The following is a 9,846-nucleotide window of genomic DNA, read 5'->3' on the forward strand; positions in this document are numbered from 1 at the left end:
AGAACTTAAAGGACAATAAAAAAAAAAAAAAGAAAAAGAAAAAAAAAAATTAAGTTGTTTGAATTTGAGATTTCTCATTATATTTTAGATTCAATTCTTTATCAGATATGTGATTTGCAAATATTTTCTCCTAGTCCATGTCTTGTCTTTTCATCATTGTCTTCTAAAGAGCAGAATTTCTTACTTTTCATGAAGTCTAGTTTATCAAATTTTTGTTTAGTGCATCATGTTTTGGTATTATATCTAAGAAAGTCTGACCTAACACAAATTCACAAAGATTTCCTCCTATTCTTTTTCCTAGAGGTTTTAGTGTCAGGTTTTACATTTAGCTCTGTAATTCATTTCAAGTTAACTTTTGTATACAGTTGTATTGGTTGAGGTATAGTTTTTGCCAATGAATATCCCATCTTTTTAGCACCATTTGTTGAAAAGATTGTACTTTCTCTATTTAATTGTCTTTGTACCTTCGTTGAAAATCAATTGACCATATTTATATGGATCTGTTTCTTCTCAGTTCTGTTTCAATGATCTGTTTGTCTATGTTAATGTTGATAGCACAATCACTCTAAAATCAGTCTTGATGTTAGGTACTGTAAGTCCTCCAGCTTTATCTTTTTGAAAGTTTTCTGGTCTATCTTAGGTCTTTTGTATTTCTATGTGAATTTTAGAAACAGCTTGCCAATTTCTACAAGATCTTGCTAGGATTTAGTTGTGATTGTATTGACTCTATAGACAATTTTAGGGGAAATTGACTCCTTGATAATACTAAGCCTTCCAGTCTATAAACATGGTATGTTTCTCCATTTACTTAGATCTTCTTTAATTTCTCTCAGCATTGTCTTATAAATTTTATTATATAAATTTTATGTATCCTTTTGATGCTAATATAAATGGTGTTGGCTTTTTAAAAATTCATTTTCTGAATGTTAATTGTTAGTCCATAGAAATACAATTTTCCCCAAATCTACAAACTTGCTAAACTCACATTAGTGATTTTAAAAGCGATTATATAAGATGTTGTATATAGACTATGATGTAACCTACTAATAAAGATAGTTTTACTTCTTTCTGTCCAATCTGGATGCCTTTTTTCTTGCCTTATTAAACTGGTGAGAACCTCTAATGTTATATTGAATAGAAGTGTTGAGAGTAGACATTCTTGTCTTGTTCCTGATCTTAAGGGGAAAAGCCTCCAGTGTCTTCATTTTAAGTTTATTGTTTAAGTTTCTTATAAGTTCCCTTTATCAGACTAAGGAAATTTCCTTCTATGCCTAATTTATCAAAAAGTTAATCCTATTTTCATGTGTTCCTATAAATATTCTTGAACTTGGTCAAATGTTTTTTCACTATCAATTCCTGGCTTTTGAATTTCAAAAGCCTGTGTCTCGTGGTCATGAGACTAACTCATGTTTATATAAAATAGATTTTGCAGAAGTGCTAACTGCTTTTCAGCTCACTCCAGCCTTTCTTACGTGGCTAAAGAGGAGAAAGAATGAACAGGGTGGGAAAAGGGAAGCAGACCTGCAAGGACTTTCTAGACAGGGGCCACTTCTTTTTCTAGCCTCTAATCCAATGAGTAGGAGGTTCCTGGAACCATGAGTTGGCCAGTGTTCCATCATATTTATCATGTTATGCCTTTGCTACCATGTTAGTTGATCTTGCTTTTACAAATGGTTATTCACTTCATCATTTTACTGCTTAAGTGGATTATTTTGCTTTTACTTTTATTTAATGCCATCTAGCTTTTTATTATTTACTTAAAAAATTTAAAAGTGTGTAAGATAATTTTCATCTTGTCTACTTAATTTTAAATCTAATCGTTTTATTATTTGTTTTATCTTCAGCTTAGTTCAAAATTGAAAGCAAGAATCAATGACTTGAGGGTGGGATCTGTGAGAACTATCTATAGTTTAAACAGGAGTGGCTGGAAGACTTTCCATTTCCCACGTCCTCTTCGGTAGATTTTTCAAAACCACCTCAACATTTCTCAGGGCTGCAGCACTGCAGGGAGCGCTGCTCAAAATCGTGTTCCATGTAAATGTTAGGAGGAAACTGCTCCACGAATTCTGTTCACATTTGCATACAATACAATGTGCATAATCTCTGAAGTTGCACAACAGTGATACTGGCCACCTTGCAAAGATGATACACTTCATTTTAAAGTCTTTCAACTGAAGAAAACAATAGCTGCATGGGTCAATCTCTCCTCCAAAGATCACATTAATCCTGCATTCAGTCACAGCACAGCCAAACCACTGAAATAATGTTGTCTTTTCACAGCACAAATCATCCAAATCCTTTACAGGGATATGAATTATTTAAATTGATGATCTCTTTCAGTACAACCACTGAAAAACAGGTAAATAATATGCATAGTATAAGAGAAATTGTATAGGAAGTTTCCAGCCAGAAAGGGCTCTCAAATAACTCATTTATTTCATTTTCTTTATAATTTCTAAAATTCCAATGTTTTATGTTATTTTAAAAGTGGATAAAATGTAGAAAAGCAAGATAAGAATATGGAACTAAAAGCTAAAAATGGGAATTAAATAGCATATGTCATTTAAGTTTAATTTTGATAATGACCCAAATTACCTTAAAGGTAAGCAGTTATTGGCCGGGCGCGGTGGCTCATGCCTGTAATCCCAGCACTTTGGGAGGCCGAGGCGGGCAGATCACGAGGTCAGGAGATTGAGACCATCCTAGCTAACACAGTGAAACCCTGTCTCTACTAAAAATACAACAACGAAAAAGAATTAGCTGCACATGGTGGCGGGCACCTGTAGTCCCAGCTACTCGGGAGGCTGAGGCAGGAGAATGGTGTGAACCCGGGAGGTGGCAGAGCTTGCAGTGAGCAGAGATCAGGCCACTGCACTCCAGCCTGGGCAACAGAGTGAGACTCGGTCTCAAAAAAAAGGTAAGCAGTTGTCAATAGATGCTTCTTACAGGCAGAATTTTAAAAAGTTCTCTAAGTGTATAGACTGAAGGCAAAAATCAAATTGGTTGGAGCTGGAATTAAGGTTAAGAGTGTTATCCAGAGGAAGGCAGCACCACCAGTGATGAATGATCCATACATACACACACACACACACACGCACACACAAAACAAACACAATTTTATTGAATACTTGTCCAGTCTTACTCTATAATTACACATGACAGTTTCCTAAAGAACACCTCTGAGGGTAAGTGAACTGACGGCAGGCTCCTTTACTTTGTAGACCTAACTTTCTACAAAGTAATTTGATTGACATTCACTACTTCCTCCATAGATGTTATGACTGCCAACCCAATGAGATTCTTAGTAAATAAACCTTCCAAATACACTATCTGAGGCTCACCACTGTAAGGACTTTATCCCTGTTGTGGGTCCTATCTAATTGATCCCCTCATTAAGTGCTTGTATACATTCCATTTTTTTCTCTGCAGTTTTTCTAGGTGGACAGAGCTCTTTAGTAGGGGCTGCGGAAGACACTATATAGATGGTCGATGAAGTACTTCAGAAGTGTGCAGTGTTGTGGGGAGAAAGATTTGCATACATGAAAGATCTGCATGTAGTCAAGTGATAGAATCAATTGGATGATATTCTGTAGCCAGTTATACCCACCCACCTTCCCACACAGAAAAGATTCCATTGAATTCCCCTTGTGAAAGAATCACATGGCCTGCTGTGTGGAGAATAAATTATAGAGGGACAACTATAGAACTAAGGAAACTAATTAGGAGGCTTCAAGGAGAAGCCAGGCAAGAGATGATGGTGGCTTGGACTAGGGGATAATGGTAGAGAGTATATGTATTTTGGTGTTAACATTTTCTCTCTCTCTCTTTCATAAAAAAACATTTTAGCATCTTTGAAATTGGAATGAGTCTTGTGATTGATGGCTTCTTACCATCACTACAGAACAGGAGACATAGAGATGTAGTTGCCACTTTTCTGCATGCACACATAGTTGGTTTTGCATTTTTATTCTCACTCAATTGCATCACAGGTTCCTGGAGCTTTGCAGCTTCAGTTCAAAATCTGCAGGAAGCAGAGCATTGCGTTGCCCACTACTCTTAATGTCACTATGGATGATATTTTGTGGAAAACCATGTACTTGTATGATTCTGAATGGAAAGCAATTAAGAAGCTAGGTTTTGAAATGAATAATCTTTTTGGAAACTTTAACCAACTTATTTCACATACATTTTCCTTATACTGAATAATGATATATGGCAAACTTACGTTTACATAAGTGTAGAGGTCTTCAAATACATATAAAATAAATTTCTAAGCAATAGCACTGGTCATAGATTGCTAGATTTTTTTTCTTTCTTAGGGGTGGATAAGATAATCATGTACCTCACAATTGCTGGTAGCTTAGATTCTATAAATTACTGTATTTTCAGGGTAGATTTAATGAGAAGAATGAGAGGAAAAGAGTCAAGAATGACTCCAAACTGCTTTGTCAGAGCAACCAATAACCTGGAGCTCCCAGTCACATAGAAAGGGATAATTGTCCAGAGAGGAGAGTGGGGCAGGAGTCCTTCTTGGGACATGTAAGATTTGAGATGCTTCTTAGGCATCTGCATTAGTTTTCTAGGGCTGTTGTGACAAAATACTAAAACTGGGTGGCTTAAAATAACAAACATTTATTGCCTCACAGTTGTGGAAGCTAGAAGTCTGAAATAAAGGTGTCATCATGTTCTCTTTGGTGACTGTAAGGAGGAACCCTTCCTTGCCCCTTCTAGCTCCTGGTGTTTGCCCACAAGCCTCATTATTCTTTGACTTGTCCATGCGTGCCTCCAGGCACATTGTCCTCTTCTCCCTCTGCATCTTCACATTATCTTCTGTCTGTATGTGTCTGTCTCTGTATCTGAATTTTCCCTTTTATGAGGACACCAGTCATATCAGATCAGGGTCCACCCTAATGACCTCATTTTAACTTGATTACCTCTGTAAATACTTTATTTGCAAATTAAGTCACATTCTGAGGTACTGACACTTCAACGTATCTTTCAGGGCCTGGGGGAGACACAATTCGATCCATAACAGCACCAAGTAAAGATGTCAAATAGACAGATGTCAACGAGGCCGTCTGAAGTTAGGAGTGAGGTTTGGTCTGGAGACAAAAATGTGGGAGTCATCACCATTCTAAATGGTATAAATAAGACTGGGTGAGATCACCAGAAAGTGAGTGTAAACAGAATGAAATCTGAAGTCATTTAGAAGTTGGAAACTGTGGAAGAAGTGTCAGCATGTCATATTGGGTAGATGCGGTCTAGTGCCTCGTGTAGGTGGAACTTATAAACATAATGAGTCTGCCAACCTCAGAAGAGCTTTGAACTAATTTTTTTAAATGCCTATTACTGAAGAGAATAGGGCTGAGTAGGTATTCCTAAGTCAGTTTGTCTAAATAAAACTACTCTCAAAACACAGTCAGATAACTGGTGTTACATTTCAGTAGAACATCCCATTAAAACTCACTAAAGAATAAAAGATAATAGGCATGGATTCTGCAGAGTGCAAAAGAGTCTAACCTTAAGTGGGCAGGCTTTCAGTTACAATTTATGAAAATTTTTTGGATTATATAGTCACACAAGTAAGTTTTCCAAAAGTAAAATTTTCTAGTTGTGATGGAATATAGAGTTGAGTGTCGTTTTCTAACTTCCTGCTGACAGACGAGGAAAGAGAGGTCTGGAGCTACCCAGGGACTAACCCAGCTAAGACGGCATACCTAAAAGGACATGACCCAAGGCCAACAGAGTCCCTTTGCTTCCAGTTCAATGTGCTTTCTAGCACACTGCATCATTACACAACTGAAAGAAAAAACACCAGAGAAGTTATGAGAAGAGTCATAACTTTAAACACAAATCAAAGCCTTATTCCAGTAACAACAAAGTAAAAATGTATAAAGATCACAGTTGCATATCAGATTGCCATGGATATTTTGTCACCATTTTATGGATCTTTAGAGTTTCACTGGACAGTAACCTAGCTTGAGAAATTCAGTTTAAATGTTGTTAGAAACAAAAATAAGATAAAGTAAAGCTGCGTCCTCCACTTAGGGCAGTTTGGTGTGAAGGCAAAGAGGACACTGAAAAGACTTCCATGAGGTGAATGCTTAAGTCTTGTTCAGTTACTCTCAAGAATTAATAAACTAAACATTAAGATTATTTGAGGATCAAAATATGATCATTCTCTTGAAATAATATGATCACCCCTCCTTGTGAATAACCCTTAAACTTTATCAGTATCTTTCACTTTCAATTTGGTATAGGCTCAAACTTACAGCACTTCCATAATAAAGGTTAATCTCTCTCTCTCTTTGTATGTGTGTCTCAGAAATAAAGTTCCTCGGTAAAAAGCTACTCACTAAGTAAAAAAAAAGTTGAAGCTTTGCAGTTAGACCTGAATTCATACTTTAGACTATTACTGATCAGCTATGTGACATTTCCAGGTTTCTTGATTTCTCTGGGGCTCAGACATCCCTAATTTGAGAATTGGGATGATATTACTCACTTGTAAAGATGGCTGTGCAATATAAATGACTTAGTTAAGATATATGAAATCTTAACACGGCACTTGGTACTTACTAAATATCCATAAATGGCTTCACAATAAATATTTGTTTCAGCCATTTTTTCTTCCTGTGGACAACATCTCTGCCACTGTTTATTTTCTAGTCTATCCAGATCAGATTGTTTTATTCACCTTATTGTCATAGGTAGTAAAACCAATACAAATATGTTTTATAATGTTGTGTTTCTTTTATTCAAGAATCATAAACATTTACAATCCTTCAGACACCTTTTAGTTGATCTCTTTTTGTATTTCTTGATTCCATTCAAGTTACAGAATAAGTAGCTCTTGTTTATGTATCAGTATATATCTGTTTACTACTTAAGACAAATACTGTTTTCCTTCTATTGAGTAAAAGAAAGAGTTGCTTTTATAGAGTATAAATCTGAATTCATTTCATACCTTTACTTCACCCTAACTGCACAGACACCACCTTCAGGGTATATAGTATATAATCAATTTAGGAAAAAATAATTTTGAAAAAAATCCCATTTCATTGTGGTTTCTCACATATTTTTAAATGACTTAAGCTATTTTCAAAAGCTACTTAAAAGCTTTCTAACAAAATTTAGATCTTTTCTCTATACAATCACTACCCTGCCTATGAGGTTTAGACAGTAGCTTTGCTTAAGAAATATCATCTAAATTTTGTCAGAAACATAAATAAAGTGAAATAAAACTCCCCTTCGAGTTGAGGCAGTTTTATAAAAAAGCAAAGAGGAAATGAAAATGATTTCCAAAATGTACTCTTTTGCTGCATGCTCAAACCTGAGTCCTTTTTGCCTAGCATTCATTTTAAAAAGAGCCAGTTAGACTAAGGCGGGCAGATCATTTGAGGTCAGGAGTTCAAGACCAGCCTGGCCAACATGGTGAAACCCTGTCTCTACTAAAAATACAGAAATTAGCCAGGTGTGGTGGCGGGTGCCTGTAATCTCAGCTACTAGGGAGGCTGAGGCAGGAGAATCGCTTGAACCCGGGAGACAGAGGTTACAGTGAGCCGAGGTTGTGCCACTGCATTCCAGCCTGGGTGACAGAGCAAGACTCTGTCTCAAATAAATACATTAATTAAAATGAAAAAATAAGAAGAACCAGTTGTGGATGATTGGGTGCCAGAAGTTCAGCACCTTTAGCTTGAGGACTTGAGGACTGTAATGAGAGGGGGGCTAGCTATTGTCTGTACATCTGATGGTTCCGGGAACTTGCCTAGGGAACGCTTCATCACCAAAGAAACACTTCCCTCACATCAAGTCTAGCATCTTTGCATGTACAACTCATTTGACAAGCACCAGCTGTAAATAAGTCTGCACTCAGGAGCAGGAATATGTAGAGTCCTAGCACCTTCCGTAAGAATTATAAATTGCCCAATTTCAGGATGGAGTGAGATGCTTTAACAAAAGTTCAGAACAGCGGCAGATCTGGTACCAAATCTATCGCACACTAATTGTTTCAGTGAGATAATTTTGAGGTAATTACACCTCACCAACCCACAAGTAACCTCGCTCAAGCTGTACTTAATCCAGTGTAGCTTGCTATTTTCAAAAGGTCAGGAAATCTCTTTCCTCACCTCTAACTGCTCACCTTTCTTGGGTGCACTATGGGGATGCATAATTCCAACGGAGTGGAAATTCAGTCGGTAAATGAACCCTAGACATAAATATTCATGGCAAAAACTTTTGGAAAAAAGTCAAGAAATGAGGCTAAGTAAATCACACCCCACCTCTAGAGGTGACTAAGATATGCTCTGACAATTTGCATGGATTTGCTTAAAATCTTTGCTCTGTTATTTAAGAACTATTTTCATGGCAACTAACACATCCCCTGGGCCAGTATTTGGGCACCACCTTCATGCTTTGGCTTATTGAAGAAGAAAGCAAGTGCATTTGGAGCCTCTCAAATTCTTCTTATTCCTGTGACACTTTATTCCTTCTCTACGGTTCTGGTCCTTAAAAAAATAATTCAAAGATTTAAACATTTTCTAATGCAGACAAATATGTCTCAACTAACACAAAATTACTTGGAAGCTTGGAACTTTTTGTACACTGTGAAGCCTGCTGTTGAATTCATTCATTGCCAAAATTGGCTAAACAACACTCAAACATTGATTCTAATGTATTTTATAAGCTATAAATTCTACTAAGTCAATAACCCTGCTCCCCTTTCCCATTCAAAATATGTATGTAGGTGTGAGATGTGTTTTATTATAAAAACAGCCATCCTTTAGTAATAACAATGACTTTTCTCTTTATTACTTATATGGTTTGGCTCTGTGTCCCCACCAAATCTCATGTCAACTGGTGATCCCATGTGTGGAAGAAAGAACCTAGTAGAAGGTGATTGGATCATAAAGGTGGATTTTCCCCTTGCTGTTCTCATGATAGTGAGTGAGCTCTTCCAAGATTTGGTTGTTTAAAAGTGTGTAGCACTTCCCCCTTTGCTCTCTCTCTCTCCTGCTCTGCCATAGTAAGACATGCTTGCCTCCCCTTCACCTTCTTCATGATTGTAAGTTTCCTGAGGCCTCCCCAGTCATACTGCCTATACAGCCTGCAGAACTGTCAGTCACTTAAACCTCTTTCCTTCATAAATTACCCAGTCTCAGGTAGTTCTTTGTAGCAGTGTGAGAATGGACTGATACAATCATAAACACCAGACTTAATTTTTATACTCTTTAACCCAAAGATGCTTTCAAAAAGTTACCTTTCATTCAAGACTCAACACACAGAAACCTCCTGGTGTGACTACGGTTGCAGAAGCAATACGTAAGGGGAAGACCTTTTATGATGCTTTACTTTGTACTTGATCTTTTTATGCCTTGGGAAAATTAGTAACAATTTCCCTTGTCAGGATGAGCTATGCACTAAGAACCATCCTGGGAGGAACCAGAAATTTTGGTTCTTTTTAGCATTTGATAATCAAACAGTGCAAGTAGCTATGCCTTGTGGTCTTGTGTTGTTGGACTTTGCCCAGTGGCAGTCAGTGTAAACTTGCTTGTCATAATTAACCAAATTCAGGATAAAGCAGAATTTCTTAATTCTATGCTATTAAAGTTGTTAAAATATTGATATACAAGTAATTGTTTTGTCTTATTTTTGTTCTCTTGTTTCTTTGTTGTACCATTGACTAGGGTGGGTGAACCCTTAATCCGATGAATTTGAACATTGGATTTTTTTTTTTTTTTATTATACTTTAAGTTCTAGGGTACATGTGCATAACATGCAGGTTTGTTACATATGTATACTTATGCCATGTTGGTGTGCTGCACCCATCAACTCGTCAGCACCCATCAA

The sequence above is a fragment of the Rhinopithecus bieti genome, unplaced genomic scaffold (genome assembly GCF_001698545.2).
Source record: "Rhinopithecus bieti isolate Rb0 unplaced genomic scaffold, ASM169854v2 scaffold_7681, whole genome shotgun sequence".
Classification (NCBI taxonomy): Eukaryota; Metazoa; Chordata; class Mammalia; order Primates; family Cercopithecidae; genus Rhinopithecus; species Rhinopithecus bieti.